The 15,598-nt window shown below is 32.8% G+C and overlaps 1 long non-coding RNA gene and 1 pseudogene across 1 annotated transcript; one reads left to right on the top strand and one right to left on the bottom strand.

The window, feature by feature from the left end:
• Window positions 1-295: 295 nt before the first annotated feature.
• On the bottom strand, window positions 296-3,250 carry LOC128281845 (uncharacterized). The gene is made up of 3 exons (XR_008272112.1): window positions 3,092-3,250; window positions 1,284-1,371; window positions 296-522 (listed from the first exon to the last, which is right to left on the bottom strand). It is a non-coding gene; the product is annotated as an uncharacterized LOC128281845 (long non-coding RNA).
• A 6,022-nt stretch (window positions 3,251-9,272) lies between these two features.
• Window positions 9,273-15,384, top strand: LOC108452998 (CBL-interacting serine/threonine-protein kinase 9-like; annotated as a pseudogene).
• Window positions 15,385-15,598: the final 214 nt, after the last annotated feature.

The raw sequence follows: 15,598 nt of genomic DNA on the forward strand, positions 1-15,598 counted from the left end.
AGCTAACAACAGTCTATACTCCTCAGCAAAATGGAGTATGTGAGAGGAAGAATCGAACAGTACTTGTTATGGCTAGATGTTTGCTGTTTGATAGTAAGTTGCCAAGCAAGTTTTGGGCTGAGGCTGTTAATACCTGTAATACCCCTACACGTATTCATTGCCGAAATAGGGTACGAGGCATTACCGGAGTTTATGAATTAAATATATATATATATATTTTTTTTTTTTAAATATCTAACCTTCCCTGCAATATTAAATCGAGACAAATCCACATCAACCAAATCAATTCAACATATTTTTATGATAGATTCATGCATTTATATAAGATAACGTCGTCACATATCTATAACCAGGTTTGTTAACCATACTAATGGCTAACTTTACATTCATTTCACGTTAACATTTACTTTGTTAGCTTATACATGCCATTGATTTCTAAAATAAAGTTTCTTTATATACCGAAATCCTGAGGTTGACAGTGTGATGTGTCTCCGACCAAATCCGACCTCCGAGCTCTTAACACTACAAAATAGGGAAAAAGGAAACGGGGTAAGCACTTTGTGCTTAGTAAGCTCATGTAACAAGAATTATACTTACCTAATATTTTCAATACAATACAATAAACATCCATATATCCATTCAATGCATTATTACCCTAATATGCACAAACTCAACATTCAAGTTAGTACAATAATTTCCATGTACCAATAATATATACTATGATTGATGAGCTCGTCAATACCATGATTTCCATTTCCTTGTTATTTTTCCATATTTATCCCGTTGAATTTCTTGGAATTTTCGATGGATTTTCAGAGGTACACTTTTAGTGTATAATTCCGGGTCTGTCAATTCATATTCATGTGCGCACATATCCATTTCAGAGAGCACACTCCTGCGAACCTCAACCTTGCAGCGGGATTACCAGTCCAAGCTAAATCCCCTGCAACGACAATTACTCTAATGAGCTTGGATCTGAATTACCAGTCCAGGCTAAATTCAGACCCTAATTCGGATTACCCGTCAGGTTAAATCCATTTACACATATTCTTCGGAGGGCTATATCAGGATAGGATCACCCGTCCGGGCTAGATCCTTTTTACCGTCAATTCCTTTTCAGAGATCCATCAAATTTTCCTTTCATTCAACCGGGATTTCTTCCCATTTTATCAAATATATCAATGTTTCATTAATTTTCATATAATGAACACTCAAATCATATTCACATCAATAACATACAATCTCAAGCATTTAAGAATATAATTCAAGTTACACTAACTTACCTTGATACTTGTTTGTAAACAGTAAAAATCTACTAATCCCGAACTTTTTCCTTTCCTCGATCTAGCTTCGTATTTGAATCTTCTGGATCTAAATAAATTAATTTAATTATCAATTTAATACATTTCATGTTCATATGCAACATTCTCTATAATTCAACTATTATTTATAATTCATTCAAAGCTGTCTACTTGAGTCATAGTCACTAAATTATTTATAACTTGAGCTACGAAACTCCAAATTAAGATCCGTTAATTTTTCCTGAAACTAGACTCATATATATTTTTACCAAAAAAATTTTCAGAATTTTTGATTTAGCCAATCACTACAGTTTATTCTTCAAAGTCACCCATTTTCTGTTGTCTAACAGTTCTGACCCTTCTTCACTAAAAATAAATTATCTCTTTATACAGAATTCAAATGATGTTCTCGTTTATTTATATTAAAAATAGACTCATTTATAATTCTAGACATCTAAATTTAAGTCCCTAATTATTTTTATTCAATTTTTTTATAATTTTTCAAAGTCAGAACAAGGGAACCCGAATTCATTCTGACCTTGTCTCACAAAATTAATTATATCTCAAAATTTACAAATCCATTGCTTACAATATTTCTTTTATGAGAAACTAGACTCAATAAGCTTTAATTCCATATTTTGTTCATCTTCTAATTCGATTCCTACAATTTTTGGTGATTTTTCAAAGTTAGTCTACTGCTGCTGTCCAAACTGTTTTAGTGCAAGCTGTTTATTACCATTTTTCCCCTAAGCTTTTAATAAATGATAATTTCGTCCCTACTCAATTAGCCTCTCAATTGAGCTGATTTTTCTCAATTAACATTTTATTCTATCACCTTAAACTATTTTACAACCTTTAGGAATCAGAATTTCAGCAATAGACTTTAATTCCAAATATTTTCACAATTAGGTCCTAAAAATCAATTTCCATTGAAATTGCCTAATAAAATCATCTCATAAACAAATTAAAGCTTTAATTTCATTCTATTTCATCATAAAATTACAGCACTCAACCATGGTGACTTTCAATTTCATCCATGAAATCAAAAACTAATGAATTTAATAGTAGGACCTAGTTGTAAAAGTCTTAGAAACACAAAAACTACAAGAAAAAGGCAAGGATTAACTCACTTGGTGCAAAAATTATGAAATACCAGCTTAGAGAACCCTCCTCTGGCGTTTTTAGCTGCTGGAATTGAAGAGAAATGAAGAGAAATCTAGATATTTCCTATTTAGTCCTAGTTTTATTTAGTTAATTTTGCAATATTCCAATTTTACCCTTAATTTATCAATTTTTCTGCTGATTTCATACCCTTGCCGTCCAGCCCAAATAACTTTTGGGTCTAATTTCCTTTTAAATCCTTTCTCATTAGGCTCTTAAGCTATTTAATCACTCTAGCAACTTTTACACCTATTACAATTTAGTCCTTTTCATTTAATTGACTACCCAAACATTAAAATTTCCTAACGAAATTTTAATACCACATTAATAAAATTTCATAAATATTTATAAAATTATTTTTGACTCGGTTTTATGAGATAAAGGTCCCGATACCTTATTTTACCCAATTTCTTTAATAATTTCTTTTTCTAACTAATCACTAAATCGATAAAATTTTCCTATCAATATTTTCATACGATTTTCCTATCATATAAATTTTCAAGAAAAATATTGAAATAAATTTCTCTTTAAATCGGATCTATGGTTCTGAAACCATTGTTCGATAACCTTAATTTAGGCCATTACAACTCTCCCCCCCTTTTAAGGATTTTCGTCCTCGAAAATCTTACCAGTAAAGAGGTTTGGGTATTGTTTCCTCATTGCCTCCTCCGGTTCCCATGTTGCTTCCTCAATCCCGTGCTTTTGCCACAATACTTTCACCAAATTTATCTTTTTATTTCTAAGCTCTTTTGTCTCCCGTGCCAATATCTTGACCGGTTCTTCACTGTAAATCATATCCGATTGAATCTCTACTTCTATCAGAGAAATAACATGTGAAGGATCTGATCGATATCGTCGTAACATAGATACATGAAAAACATTATGGATTCTATCAAGTTCCGGTGGTAATGCCAATCGATAAGCGACCGGTCCAATTCTTTCTATGATTTCATAGGGCCCGATAAATCTTGGACTCAATTTACCCTTTCGACCTAATCGAAGAACTTTCTTCCAAGGAGACACTTTCAGAAATACCTTGTCACCGACTTGAAATTCAATCTCTTTTCGCTTAAGGTCGGCATATGATTTTTGACGATCAGAAGCTGCTTTTAGACTATCTCGAATAACCTTTACTTTTTCTTCTGTTTCTAGGATCAAATCAACCCCATGTATCTTCCTTTCACTGAGCTCTGTCCAATATAACGGTGTTCTACATTTTCTACCATACAAAGCTTCATACGGAGCCATTTTAATATTAGACTGATAACTGTTTGCTTGAAAATTTATATGATAGGAAAATCGTATGAAAATATTGATAGGAAAATTTTTCTTTAAATCGGATCTATGGTTACAAAACCATTGTTCCGCTAACCTTGAATTTAGGCCATTACAATACCTCAGTATACCTGTTCAACAAATTGCCAACCGTTGTTGTGAAGGAAAAGACTTATTTTGAAGCCTGGCATGGAATCAAACCTTCTGTTTCACATCTAAAAGTGTTTGGTTGTGCTTGCTATGCCATTATTCTAGCTGAGAAGAGAACCAAGCTCGAGAGAAGGGCTGTTCCAAGAATATTTGTTGGCTACAGCAGCATCAATAAGGGCTACAGGGTGTATGATCCCTCTACAAAGAAAAATATTAGTAAGTAGAGATGTGAGGTTTGATGAAGGTAGAGTATGGAGCTGGAATAATGCTGATGCAAGGTTAACTGATGAAGATCAGCTGGACAGCAGTTTGGAGCTAGCTGAAGAAGGGCCAATTGATGATAATTTTGATGAAACACTTGTGAGAAGAACAATGACTATTGCAGACATCTATCAAAGATGTAATGTTGCAATAGTTGAACCTTCAAATTTTGAAGAGGCTGCTAAAGAAGAATGCTGGAAGAAGGCTATGGAAGCTGAAATGAAGATGATCCATAAAAATGACACATGGAAGCTGGTTGATAGGCCAGTAAACAGAAAGATCATAGGTGTCAAATGGGTGTTCAGGACCAAGAATAATCAGATGGATCTCTGAACAAGCATAAGGCCAGATTAGTTGTAAAGGGGTACAGTCAGCAGTAAGGTGTTGATTATTTTGAAACCTTTGCACCTGTTGCAAGGTTAGACACCATAAGGCTATTGTTTGCCTTAGCTGCTCAAAAATAGTGGAAAGTGCATCAATTGGATGTAAAGTCAGCATTTTTGAATGGATTTCTCAATGAAGAAATCTTCATAGAACAGCTTGAGGGTTTCAAGGTCCTTGGTGAGGAAGACAAGGTTTACAAGTTCAAAAAGCCATTGTATGGCCTAAAACAGGCTTCAAGGGCCTGGTATGACATGATTGATGCATACCTGTCGAAGCTTGGATTTGAGAAGAGCATAAGTAAGCCTACACTCTATGTGAAGAAGGCTGAGAAAGAAACCTTATTGATAGTCTCACTTTATGTGGATGACTTATTGGTTACTGGTTGCAAGGGTGAGCTGATTGAAGACTTTAAGAAGCAAATGCTAGATGTGTTCGAGATGACTGATTTAGGTTTGATGACCTACTTTCTTGGTATAGAAGTTAATCAGAATGAGCTTGGCATTTTCATAAGCCAGCAAGCATTTGCACAGAAAGTTTTAAGTAAATTCAGCATGTTAAAGTGCAAGCCTGTTAGCACTCTTGTTGCACTAAGAGAGAAACACTCAAGCATCAATGAGCATGATCGAGTAGATGAAAAGAAGTATAGGAGTTCGGTTGGTTGTCTATTCTACTTGACAGCAACAAGGCCAAACATCTTGTATGCTGTTAGTCTTCCATCGAGATTCATGCACTGCTGCAATGTTGCATACTTTAAAGCTGCTAAAAGAGTCCTAAGGTATGTCAAAGGCACCTTAGGCTATGGTGTGAAGTTTGAGAGAGCAGAGGAACTGAAGCTGGTCGTTATTCAGACAGTGATTGGGCTGGCTCGGTTGATGATATGAAGAGTACATCGGGATACTTCTTCATTCCAGGATCAGGAGTTTTTAGCTGGAGCTCAAAGAAGCAACAAACTGTTACTCAATCAACAGCTGAAGCAGAGTATATTGCAACTGCTGGAGCTGTTAATCAAGCAATTTGGCTTAGAAAGCTGTTGGATGACTTAAATGTTGGTCAAGCTGAAGCAAAGTTGACAATCAGTCAGCTGTTGTAATTGCCAAGAACCCTATGTTTCATGGCAAAACTAGGCATTTCAAGATCAAATACCATTTTGTGAGAGAGGCAGAGTTGTCAAAGGAGATCAACTTGGTCCATTGCTGCTCAGAAGTTCAATTGGCAGACATTTTGACCAAGCCGTTAGCTGCCACCAGGTTCTAGTATTTGAAGAAGCAAATTGGAGTCTGCTGTTTTATAGCCAAGGAGGAATGTTAAAGGTGGCAACAAACAGCAGTATGTATGTTACCCGGATGAAATACAACAACTACAAATGTACTTATGTTATCCGGATGAAGTATTTTTTTTTGCAACAGACAACCTGTATATGATATGACAGAAAACTTTTTGACTGGATAAAGTTGGTCAAATACTTTCCAGTTTTAAACAGGCCTTAGGTTATCATTAGGATGAATTTAATGTTTTTTCACTTCTTCAAGTTAAAAATATTGTTGTAGTTTTATATATGTGCATCATACATTTGATGAATGAATGTAATGAGAATAGCCGATTCTTGTTCTCTTAGTTTTCTCACCCATTTTGCTTCTATTTTTGGTTGCTTTCCTTGTAACTTTCATTTCTTTGAATCTCAAACTTATTTCATATTTTATACGGGTAAATTAGTTCTGTTTTTTTTCCTGTGTAAAAAACCTAACACAAACACTGTACGCCCTAGCTCAGTGTACACCGAAATTATCAGGAACGGATTGCGATAGATGTCTGCGAGGAGCATTAGCAAATCTTACAACTACACGGCAAGGCGGAAGATTGTTGAACCCTAGCTGTAACGTCAGATATGACCTTTTCCCATTCTATTTTCTAACAACGGTTACACCTCTACCTACAGCTCCAGCTCCAGGTTCGAGTCTCATCTATTCTATATTTTTAGATTATTTCGAGTTTAATTCGAACTCTATAAATTTTATAATATTCCTAATAATATTTGATACTCGTGAGTTAGTAGTCCTTAGTTCTATATTAAGTTTATTCGTGGCAGTTAACTAAATTTTGATAATTTTGAAAGAATCTAAAAACTATAGGAAAATAGGGCTTTAGCGGCGTTTTATCAAAAAACACCGCAAAAATTGTAAAATACAGAGTAATAGCGACGTTTTTTACTAAAACGCCGCTAAAAATAGAGCATTAGCGGCGCTTTTGGTAAAACACAGCTAAAAACCAGAACATTAGCGGCGCTTTTGGTAAAACGCCGCTAAAAGTCATATAACCCCTAACCCCAAAAAAATCAGAAATACTAATCTATAACCGCTAAAACAATAATTATTAAAATTTGTGGTTATACAATATATTAAATATTTTCTTATATAATCGTAAAAGAGATAGTATTAAATTTAAAATATTGAATTAATTATCATTATAGTTTAAGGTTTATGGTTTAAGATGGTTTAGGGTTTATGGTTTATGAGTTAACTATGGTTTAAGATATATGGTTTAGGATTTAAGGTTTAGGAGTTAACTAGTATTTGAAGGTTTATGATGAATTATGGGTTAGGGATTATGATTTAGGGTTTAGGGGTTAGGGTTGGAGTTTAAGGTGTAAGGGTTTAGGGTTTATGGGACAAGGGTTAAGAGGTTTAGGGTTTAGATTAATTAGTATTTTTTATTTATATATAAAATGATTTCTTATATAATTGTAAAAGTGATAATATTAATTTGAATATATTAAAGTTTATATATATTAAACGATTATAGTTTAAATTATTTAAGAGATAATAGATAAACTTTATATATATTAAATGGTTTAAGATTTAATCTAAAAATATTTTGATATATTAAAAATATTTCAATTCATATTAATTCCTCTACACTTAATTTATTTAAGTGAAATTTAAATTTAAAATTTAGTCCTTATATTTTAATTTGATTAGTTTTAGTCCTGTATTTTCAAATCGATCAATTTTATCTTTTGTACTTTTCAAAATTTAAAATTTTAGTCATGATCACTTAAATGATAATAATTATATATGTTTGGTTGAATTACATTATTAGTCTTGGTATTGTGCATAAAGTTGTAAGTTGAGTTCATGTTATTCAATTATATATTATCATGTAATATTTTAATCAAAAGTTAATAATATTAACTATTTGGATTAATTAATAATATTATAAAATATATAGCCTAAATGATATTAAAAATTAAAGTATATGTAAAAAATTTAAAATTTAAATATATTAGAGAGACCAAATTAAAATTTAACCATTTTAATAAATAATAATAATCAAAGAGTAAAAGAAAAAAAAAAAATTGTTGGGCTGCATACTTAGTGACGTTTTTAAAAAACGCCAAAAAAGATATGAATTATTGTCGTTTTCATAACAAAACGCCACAAACATCTCCCTTTACTTTCCTCAATTCAATTTACCCCAGAACATCTTTTATCTTTCTCATTTTACTTTGCTTTCGAATTTTTACTCTATTTGACATGAGAGGATTTCTAAGCCTTTTGCGGCGGAAGCCAGGGCCTGTGTGAAGGCGTTGAGGTTATGCTCCGATCTAGATGTACAAAACCTGGAGGTGGAGGGGGACTCTCTAACGGTGAATAAGAAGGCGCGCGACTACAGATGACACAGATTCCTTAGAAATAACGGGATATATGGAAGATGTGAAGAGACTAAGTAAAGTTTTTCGAAGCTGTACCTTTTACGCATGCGAAAAGATCGGCCAACGAAGCAGCGAACTAGTTAGCCAGAGAAGGCCTTCAACAAGAACAAGAATTATTTTTGAGGAATGGGATTCCACAGGTTGCGGCGATTCTGGTTGAGCGAGACCGCAGTTTGTTGGACGCCCCGAACTGAAGAGCTCTGGTCGATGAAGGAAAGGGAAGCAGCAGGAGTTCTGTTCGTTGCGTTTCCCTGGCAGATGAGTAGTTTCTCCTGGGTTTGTTGCTTCTGTCATTTCTACTGATATGCTAGAATGTTTATTTTTTCTGCGTATTTAGAAATCTTTGCTGGGTCATTTTTAGTTAACTTTTGGAGGCAATCTGTTGTCCCATGAGTTGGTGTGTTTATGCTAATTATTCTGGTAGCCCAATCGCCTTGTCTTGGGTTTGATTTACCAATTATCAATATAACACCATATACTTAAAGTGAAAGATGTTCGATGCCCGTAATCGATGGCTTTTTTCATGTCCACTTCATATGCCAAGTACTTTTCGTTAACAAAAATATTAGAGAGAAGCGCAAGTAAAGCAGAGAAAAATCGCGCTACCACTGCCTTTACACCCCATTTGTCTGCATTTCTCGATTACACCATATCTATGTTTCTATATAAGTATATTTATATATTTTCCTTAAAAAAGTATATGAAAACAAATTTTTTCTTATATATTTTTTTCTTTGTTATTGCTGATGAAAGGCCTTACATCTGCAGACTGTCTCCGAACTTTGCTCCAATAGGAGGTAATGTCTGGTTTCTTATATATATTTTTCTTTGTTTTTTCTATCAAATTCTTCGTCCCTTTTAGGAATTGACTTTATGAGTTTTTCTTAAACACCAGTTTCCAGACTCTTTTGGATATCATCCCCATTTTAGACAATTACTGTAGCCACTTAAAGCTTTTCACATATCCTAACAAATAGTCCATAGGCTTTTGGCTAAGAATTCAATAATCTTTCATGGTCTTGCCTGTTTGATACTTGTTATTCAGTTATGATATATATTTTGTCAAGATGATTATGATGTTGATGATGTTTTGGCTGATGTAAAGCCCTTTGCTTTTAACGCTACAAAGAAACCTGCTTCTGCTGTATCTCATGGTAAATAATGATTTCCTCTCTTGATTTTTCTACTTTTGTTATTATGTGTTACTTTTTTTTTCTTGGTAGAAATTAACCTTTTCCTTCATTGCTAATCTTTCATTTTTATTCTTCCTGTAATAATTTTGAAGGTTTAATTGGGTTAGATCATTGATTAATTGCTGGTGACATTTTTTTTGTGTTATATTGCTCAACAGTTGTTGACTTCTTGTAGAATTTTCCTTGCTTATTTGGTTATTTGATAAAATAGAATTAGGCTTCTTGAATACTTTGGCTAGTATTTTCAGTTGAAATTTAGTTAAATCTTTTTATTTTTATAATTGTTCTTTATTTTCCAGCTTTTTCTAGATGTTTCTCTGGTTATACATTTATACACACACACATATATATATATATATATATATAAGCTTTTCCTTTTAATTCTCTTTTTTTTTCCTTGCCGTATTTCTTTGCTTTATCTACTTTAGAAAGTCATATTTTTCCTTTAGCCCTTTAAGATTTTTGGTTTTAAGCCGAAAAATTACATAAAAAGGATACTAGTAGAAGTTTTATCATGAAGCTTTAGCAATTTAAAGCTTCTTCAACTTGAGTAAATGAAGATCTGTAATAATAATGAGATTTTCTATAAGCACATATCACCTGATTTTGTAATTCTGGGTTTTGTTCTTTGAATATTGTTAAAATTAACTTTGAAATCTTATATTTTTCTGTTTATTAAAAATATATTTATATTGAAATTGAACTTTTCTGTTGTTTACTAATCACGTTGAACAATCTCTCTCCCTCATCTTCTTGATTTTTTCTTCTTAGAGAATCTTGTTGAAGAACAATACTGGACAAACTTCTGTATTGGATTCATTATGAAAAATCATTTGTGTCATTTACTACTAATATTTATACATCAACCACATTTTCTTGTGAACATGCAAAATAGAATTTCTATTATTATTATTATTGAATATATTTTTTATGCATGTGTGGAAGTGATTCCTTGTTAATTGTTATTCTATATCCAAAATGTCGGTCCTATCAATTCTCTTGCATTCTGCATCCTAGTTAAGTTCATCTGATAAATGCTATAGACAACTGATTTTTTTCATCTTTGAACCACTCTCTGTTTAGGAGGAAAAAAATGATGTAACGGATTGAGCCATGTTCGATCTTGTTTCACGCTAAGCGCTTATATAAAAGTATACAGGGCCACTACCCTTATTATCCACTTTTGTCTATTAAACAAGGTTTTTCACTAGTTATAGGTGGTTTCAACATTTATGCTTAAGGAAAATATTTTGTCTTTTTCAATGTCTTTTTGAATGTTTGTTTAAAGTAAAATAGGATGGTCAAGGTAAAAGATTTTTCAGTTAATATAGGTTAAATTTGAAAATGTTTTGGTTAAGGAGTGACAAATTTTGCCTTCTACATGATGTTCAAGATACTGTGTAAATTTAATTTAAATTCAGAGTATTCAACAAGTGATCTGATAAAAAACACTTAATATGTGGGACTGATCTTATTTAAGGGAGAAGAAGGTGCCCTCTCGATGACAACTAGGTTACGATCAGCAAGCACGTCAAAAGGCTTTCCTGTAAACTATTGTTCCGGTTTTCTTTCAGTAGGCACGGAAACAGCTTGCAAAGAGGATGGTTCGTATTAAACTGTGTTGTCTTACTCCACTTTAAAAGTAATAAATTCATTTGTTAATAAATTCCTTTGTTACTGATAAAATATCCTAATATTGCAGGAGTATCACATCAGAGTTTTAGGCTCGAGGTTAATGCTATGGACTATGGTTTTGAACCAACTGATACACCAAGAACTGATAGATCAGGAAACTTTGAAATTACTTTTCTATACAATCTCGATCATGATCTTGCCTGTCCATTTGTTTCTTGCCTATAGAATGATACAACCGTAGGATGCTCCCAAATCCCATTAGCCTTTTGTTTTATGCAGTATTAAAGTTGCATTAATCTATGTTATTCGGACACTTCATTTTTCTTAAAATACTTGTATCCGACACATATTTGGACCATGATTTTGAACCAACCAATATGCCAAGAACTGATGAGTCAATAAACTTCGAAATTCCTTTTCTGTATAATCTTTGATCAGTATAATCAGCCTGTCGATTTATTCCTTGCCTATAGAATGATGCAATTGCAGGATGCTCTCGAATTTGATTCCCATTAGCTTGTTGCTTTATGCAAGCACTACAGTTGCAAAGGAATAATTGAATTATATTCTTTATACTTCCAAATTAACGCCCTAATTATGTTATTTAGACTCTTTATTTTTCCTAAAGTACTTGTATCAGACATATATTTGAAATAAATACGGGGTATTGTAAACTTTGAAAAAATTGAGAATATCCATGCCGGGCACATACTTATATTTAATGTACATAGTCCGAGCTCACTTTGTTCCATAAAATAAGTTTAGCTCAAGCATATTTGAGATAAATAATAACAAATTGTTTCAGTGTGCTAAGCTGTATTTATCTGAAAAATAATACTGAGTGGTGTTCAGTTCATGGTGCTGTTGGTATTAGGTTTTTCTCTTTTCAGTTAAATGTGAACTTTTCCATTGACATGTTTTGGTGTAGGGATGATGCAGGGCGACTTGTACGCACTGAGAGACTAAGAACCAAAGACATCACCCATTGAGTGAAAATGAAGAATTACTGGCAGGTATTATATATTACAGCAAATAATCGACTGAGTTGATTTAAAAAAATTGTATTCCCGAAGATGTAAGTCGGTGATAGTGAAGAACTACTCATTTGCAACAAAGGTTTTAGGCTATATACATACTCCGAACTGGTTTTTTTCCCCTTTTTATGGCTTCCCTTTTCCAATTTCATTGACTCATTGTGCTATTAGTCACTTATTTCCTTGTTTAAAACTCAATCTTTAGGGAGGAGTCTGCCTGGCATTTGCTGATGAGGTACTGTGCTGGCTTTACGGAACAGTCAAAGAGAGTAAGATTCTAATTTCCATTTCCACAAGCACAATCTTGCCCTGATGCGATTACTAATCACGTTGAACAATCGTAGTCATCGACAGACTTATTTGTTAGTTTGTAATTCAAATAGTTCAAATACAGGATCAAAACAAAGAGGATGGTTTATATTTTTACTAACTTTGATTTTGCAGATGAACATCACATATGATAAAGTTCCCCCAAGTTCAGCCTTTGTTTGTAAAGGCAAACCCCCCAACTTGGTAGATTCATAAGTTAAAAAATTGTCCTTTGGTAATTAGATTTAAATAGCTCCCATTTTAGTGTATTGATGAAACTCGTGAGAGGCAGATGCTATTTCTGCTGTGCTTTTCTAGAAGCATTATTGCTACTAATACAAGTTCCAAATATTAAACTTCAATGGTTTCTAAAAGTAGGAGTTACTATTTAAATTGTTAAGAATTTTAATATTTAATTAAACTTAAATTAAAAAAAAAAAAGATTGTATCTTTTTCTGTGGATCTGCTTTGTCTCCTGAGGAAAAGGTTAGATTAGATGAAACCCATTTTTCTGTTGAGTAGTTATCTTTTTTAATAATTATATCTTTGACTTGCGTATGTGTTTTATTGTGCTGAAAGGTAAACTCGTATACTGATGATATTTTTGCAAGTACTGAAATTTCTCGTTAAATGATTCTTTTTGGTGTTAAAAGTTTCATGATTGATGAAATTAGTCTTGACAACCATGGGTGTTGTGATGGTCCTAAAACTGGCAGAGTCAGGGTATTGGATAATGTGAGTCTTACTCTTTTGAGCTCAAGTGTGCTAGTTTTTCAAGTTGGTAATGTTACTTTTGCAAATAATTAACTTCTTTCTCTTGCAGGCACCAAAGCTCTTTGATTATTTGGCAGAGGGTTAGTGAAGCACAGGATATAGCCACAAAATTAGGTGGACAAGTCATTGGTCACACATGGCTTTTAGAATCAATTGCAGCATGTAAGTTGCAGCCTTTTGTCAACTAAATAAATAATGATGATTGAATTTTTTTAGCTAAAGAATGACCAATAACTTAATAGACTAGTCCTATTTTAGAAGGTAGAACTTGCTATTTCTCTGTATATCTATATTGTAATAGTCATATGAGCTCTTTTGAGTTTGGCAGCAACTAATTGAACTTGGATGGGGCATTTTCATCATTACATGAGCAAAGTTATTTTTGACTTGTACAATACCATTATAACAGCCATGAACTGGAATTACATGTGATATTAGTAACTTGTACCAGCCCTTAAGGCTTCGACTTTACTTGAAACAGGAATTACATGTGATCTTTGGCAATTTTGCCCGATAGAATTAAACTAATTTTATGGCTCTATCTTTAATTAGTGCAGGACTGAGCAATGCTTCCTTTACAGGTTAGTTTCCTGTTTCTTTGTCATGGATGGATGTATTTATTGGAATATGGGACTAAGTAACTTAATACAAAGAAATTTTACATTTGTTTTTCTATGCCTTTTAGATCACCTCTAATTTTAGCATGACAAAAGCCCTCTCTGCTGGGTTTTTTCACCATTGTTGCTGCTATCGATTTCATTTAGGTGTCAACTTTATTGACAGCAACGTGGGAAATAAGAGCTCGTCAGAAAGGGTGGAGAGAAAAGGTCTCCAAATCTAATGCGCAGACACAAGGTAACCTCCAGTTTGTCTAAACCATCCACCATGGCCTGATAGGAAGAAAATTATTAGAAAACGTGTTTCTTTCCTTCTTTCTTTTCCACCGTTCAGTGCTCTGCGACATGTTCTGTCAGTTCTGGACTGCGAAACGGAATTTTATAGTCATCATGAATTTCGGAGTTAATATTATAGGCAGTCTAATTTAACATTGTAGTAAACATTATATTTGACAATTTTGGATACGATATATAAGAAAAACGATTAAAATACAACATGATATGAACATCTCAAACAATAATTTGTATGGCGAAAATGGTAAAATTTCCATATTAAGAAGATATGATGGAATTCGTATGGCGAAACGGTAAAATCCATTTATAAACCAATAATTTGTATGGGAAAATGGTTGAAACGGATGGTCAAGGCATTTTGTTGGCAGTAACATCTTATAAATGTTAACTATCAATAATGGAGGAAAAGATAGAAAGCTCCATGTCTAGTAGTATAATTTTTATTTTCTTTGACACGTTGAAAATGTAGGAGGATGGGTTGCTTCACACTACTTGCGGGACTCCAAATTGCTCCGGAGGTTTTCACTCGTGAACTCAGAAAATAATTAGCTGTATTGTTGCAACTCTTCTTTTTTTTTTTTTGCTTTTTCATTCTGGTATCTGATATTTTTATTTTCAGGTGCTCAAAGATAAAGGTTATGATGGTACAACATCTGATATTTGGTCTTGCGGAGTTATTCGCTTTGTTCTCATGGCTGGTTATTTGCCTTTTGATGAGCCAAGCCTTATAGGCTTGTATAAGAAAGTAAGTACCCTCCAGATTTGGCCAGTCTTTTTAGATGAGAACTTCATTAAAATTGTTTGTACCTTGATAAATTTCAGATCTGGGAGGCTTCTTTTAGCTGTCCATCATGGTTTTCATCTGGTGCTAGGAATTTGATTAAGCGTATTCTTAATCCAAACCCTCTTATTGTAAGTTTTAAATTCAATTCATCCTATGAAAATTTGTGATTACATGCAATCTTTGATCACAGTATAAGCTTTAGCATGTGCATTTTGGTTGAAATTCTGCATGTTCTTTTTGGCAGCGTATAACTATTCTTGAAATTCTACAAGATGAATGGTTCAAGAAAGGGTACAAGCCACCAAAATTGGAGCAAGATGAGGATGTAAATCTTGATGATAATATCTTATATTTTACATGGTTATGATTTAAGTTCTTATTTCATTGATATCTTTATATTTAATCTAATTTTTATTACTTATTTTAGTTTTGATTCTAAATTTTTATTTTTATTTTAATATTTTTAGTTAAAATTTTAATAGAAAATTTAATTTGATAATAAATTTTAATAGAAAACTTTTATATTTATATCATGGATATTATTCTTCTCAATATTTTGATAATAAATTTTAAATTTTTATATTTTTCATGATTTTATATTATATATATTTTTAAATTTCATTACCTTTAGTGGCGTTTTTGGGTAAAGTGCCGCTAAAGGTCATGACCTTTAGCGGCGTTTGTGGGATCATGACCTTTAGCGGCGTTTTATGAAAT

Source organism: Gossypium arboreum, chromosome 10 (genome assembly GCF_025698485.1).
Source record: "Gossypium arboreum isolate Shixiya-1 chromosome 10, ASM2569848v2, whole genome shotgun sequence".
Lineage (NCBI taxonomy): Eukaryota > Viridiplantae > Streptophyta > Magnoliopsida > Malvales > Malvaceae > Gossypium > Gossypium arboreum.